This window comes from Rhineura floridana, chromosome 4 (assembly GCF_030035675.1).
Source record: "Rhineura floridana isolate rRhiFlo1 chromosome 4, rRhiFlo1.hap2, whole genome shotgun sequence".
In the NCBI taxonomy this organism is placed as follows: Eukaryota; Metazoa; Chordata; class Lepidosauria; order Squamata; family Rhineuridae; genus Rhineura; species Rhineura floridana.
Genome location: NC_084483.1, coordinates 5,206,509 through 5,210,346, shown reverse-complemented (window position 1 = coordinate 5,210,346; position 3,838 = coordinate 5,206,509). Strand labels below are relative to the sequence as shown.

At 46.6% G+C, this 3,838-nt stretch overlaps 1 non-coding gene across 1 annotated transcript; it reads left to right on the top strand.

Annotated features, from left to right (window-relative positions):
- The first annotated feature begins 705 nt into the window (after positions 1–705).
- LOC133384717 (U1 spliceosomal RNA) lies at positions 706–867 on the top strand. Its single transcript, XR_009762655.1, has one exon. It is a non-coding gene; the product is annotated as a U1 spliceosomal RNA (small nuclear RNA).
- Positions 868–3,838: the final 2,971 nt, after the last annotated feature.

Here is a 3,838-nt window from a genome sequence, read left to right as displayed (position 1 = left end):
GCTATAGGGCATCATGATCCAGGCAGAGGGGAGGCAGATAGTCAAGAGTGAATCAGAGGATGAGTACCTGGACTGGGAACCTGGGGGAGTAGGTAACGGGATGGATTCACAGAGTGTCCCAGTCCCTAACTTGGACAGCTGAGTCCCCTCTGCTCATGCCCCCCATGGAAGTGCAGCACAGGCTGGCAGAGACTGCTGTTAAGGACACACACCCTTTGCCCATGCCTGAGATGTCACCTTGCCAAGCTGCTGGTCCCCAGGCAGGCGCCCAGCAGTTTCCCACACCTGAACAGACTGCTAGCCCCCACCATTTGGAGGGGGAAGCCAAGATCATGCCCCCTTTGCCCTGTTCTCAAAGGCTTCTGAGGCACAAAGAGGAACAGTCAGGGTTAAGGGGGACGCAGAGACTTTGCGTGAAAGTCAAGCACTCTTAAGGAGGCCCGTAATGGTGGGTCCCTTTGCTGCATCAACGTCTGTGGCTTGAAGACATGCTTAGTCAGAGTTAGTTAGGGAAATAGTTCTTAGAAAGCATAGTTAGATGAATGAGTTGAAAGGCTTTTGCAGTTGCTGTAACTTTAATACAAAGAAAAGCTCAGAGAACCGAGTGTGCCTGGATTTCTTGGCTTCCGGCGGGCACAGGGTTGGCAAACATGTTTTTTTTTTAAGATTATTTAAGTTCTCCCAATCATAAAACTTTTTTTTAAAAAAACTACCTGTCAGGGGAGATACCATGATCATGAAGGCGTTTTTCCCAGGGTGAGACTCATCCATTGCAGTCTGGATGTGCTGACTCCAGCGATTTTCCCAAATGCGGAAAACTCAGCTGAATTATTTGTGGTGCAGGGGGTTCTGTACTAAATGTCCTTACAGCTGGAGTTCTTTGTTTTGTTTTTTAAAGGGGACAGATATAACATTTTTATTTCTTGGCAGAATTTGATGAAATTTGCAGGCATAATTGGCCTCCTGAATTCCAGGCATCTAGGTTGTTGTATGTGTGCACAAGGAAGTCTATAGTTTGCAGGGAAGAAATTGCTTTTCATCCTGGGTTTTTTCCCCCTGACAATTTGTAAGAAAATAGTATAGATTGTAGGTAAGTCATTGTCCCTAGGTAAGTCATCTCCAAAATGTCAGAAGAATGTGTGCAGTGATAAGGAATTGTGATGAATAAAAAACAATCTGGGGAAAGGCTATAGTATCTGCTTCCTATGTAGAAGGTCCCAGGTCTAATCTGCAGAAATCTTCAGGTAGGGCTGAGAATGTCCCCCATCTGGAACTCTGGAGAGCCACAGCCAGTTAGTGTAGACAATACTGAGTTGGATGGACCAATGGTCTGACTCAACAGGCAACTTCCCATGTTGTTCCTATGCAGAGCTTGGGAAAGTTACTTTTTTGAACTACAACTCCCATCAGCCCAATCCAGTGGCCATGCTGGCTGGGGCTGATGGGAGTTGTAGTTCAAAAAAGTAACTTTTCCAGGCTCTGTTCCTATGTCTGAGGCTTTTTGTTTATCTGTTTTCTGCTCAATTGACAATTGAAAGGTTTTCTTCATCTTTCCCAATGGCACTGTGATTGTAAATAGTGGAATAAGTGAAGTTATTCACTGTTTGTAAGCCAGAGCTGTCAGTCACAAACAGGCCCAAGAATGGGGGAGGAGGGTACACTTTACCAGGGCCCAGAGATCATGGGGAGCCACTCTGGCCCAGGCTGCAACCTTATTGCAATGAGGAGGGAAATGAGCTAAATTCTAGATCAAGGTACTGATATCATTTGTTCTACGTTCTATTCAGTTGTAAATATGTGATACTAGAGCCTGAGAACTGGAAGATGCTTCTAAACATAAGAACATAAGAAGAGCCTGCTGGATCAGGCCAGTGGCCCATCTAGTCCAGCATCCTGTTCTCACAGTGGCCAACCAGGTGCCTGGGGGAAGCCCGCAAGCAGGACCCGAGTGCAAGAACACTCTCCCCTCCTGAGGCTTCCGGCAACTGGTTTTCAGTTCTACTTCACAAGTACCCTACAGATGTTTCTGAGAATTTTCCTTCTGAAATGTTGCATTTGAGGAAAACAACTTTTCTGTTTCTTTTTGGAAAAGAGTATAAAAAATCCCCACTTACCTCATTCAGTGAGATTTATAAAAAACAACTACAGCTAATGTTCAGCTGTGTGCATAGGTCTGTGGAGTGCCACTGACTCTGGAAAATGTTTCAGCAGACTGGCACTCATCAAAAACTATGAGCATTCTACTATGAGGCAAGAATGTTAAGCCACCTGGCTATTTTGTCTGACCTTGCAAGAGAAATTGCCTATGGGGAAATGGCAGAGCAATCCAAATTCCCTTTGCACTAGGCTGGGAGGGTTGGATTGGATGGTAGCATGCTTCCTCCCAGCCCTGCCAGCTTCTGCTGGCCTCTGCCTGTGGAGTGATAGCAGCAGAGCTCCCCCAAAGTCCCCAAAAAGTTCTTGCAGAAAGCTCCCCAAAGTTCTTGCAAAATCCTGAAAAACTGGAGCAAAATGCAGAACTTTGCATTTCAATGGCCCTGTTTCCAGGACAACTGGATGAAATTTAACTGAAAATCCACTAGGTGGCACCCTGTCATATCCCTTACAGTTTGTTTTCGTTTTGCCCAATACTATGATTTCAGTTTGCAGAAAAGTTAGAGGTTTTCCAAGGCCACATGGAAATCAGAGCATGGATGTAAAGCTTTGTATCAGAACATCTGCATTTGTAACAGCATTTCTGAAAACTCTCTAACAAGGCAAATAAAAGATAGAGGTGGAGAATGAAGATACCAGAGAAATGTGGCGAGGAAGGGGTTTGTCACAGCTTACAGAGTAATCAAACTCAGGGGAAGATGGGAGCAGGAGTGTCAGCACAAGAGGAGCCAGCGAGCATCCAATTGCTGTTCGGAAGCCTCTGTTCGGAAGCCGGGAGCTGCACACAGGGACCAGAAAGTAAAAGGGGAGTAAGCACACTCCATTGATTTCCATTGCAATTATTTTCTTAGACTGACTTTTTCCCAGGGTAGCTTTTGCCCGGACCAGGACCTGCAGGAGCATTCAGAATATGATTTGGATGTACCCTATGCCCACCCCTGGCCCCTCCTCCAACATGCCCCCAGGACACCCCTTTTTCAGGTCTTCCATCAGTTTCTGCTGCCTCCCCTTCCACCAGGCTGGGCTTTCCCAGCGGACCCTCAGCTGAGCCAGCCGGGTCCCCGGGATGCGGGACTTCTGCCAGGGTAGCCTGGCACAGGTCAGCTGAGCCAGGACCCAGCCAGCTCAGCCAGAGGTCCACTATATCCAACTCCCCTTAGCCCGGTGTAAATAGCAGTTGGATTGTGCCCTTAGTTCTGAGCTGCAAAAGTACACTAATCTCCATTCAATGTATGAAGGGAATTGGAAAGATAGTCATCAAAAAGTCTCAGGATTCCCAACAAAGCACAAAAGATCCTTGTGCTTATATTCGGCAAGATCCCTTTATATTGTGCAGAGTGTAAATTATTATATTATCCCTTCTTCTACTGCTGGGGTTTGAACCGTTTCCATGAAAATTAAAAACCAGCTACAAATTATACCGTATCATATCTAGCTAGGTAAAGGTAAAGGTGTCCCTGCACTTGTAGTGCGAGTCGTTTCCGACTCTTAGGGTGCCGTCTTGCGACGTTTACTAGGCAGACCATATATATGGGGTGGGATTGCCAGTTCCTTCCCCGGCCTTTCTTTACCCCCCAGCATATGCCAGGTACTCATTTTACCGACCACGGATGGATGGAAGGCTGAGTGGGCCTCGACCCCTTTTACCGGAGATTCGACTTCCTCCTTCCGTTGGAATCGAACT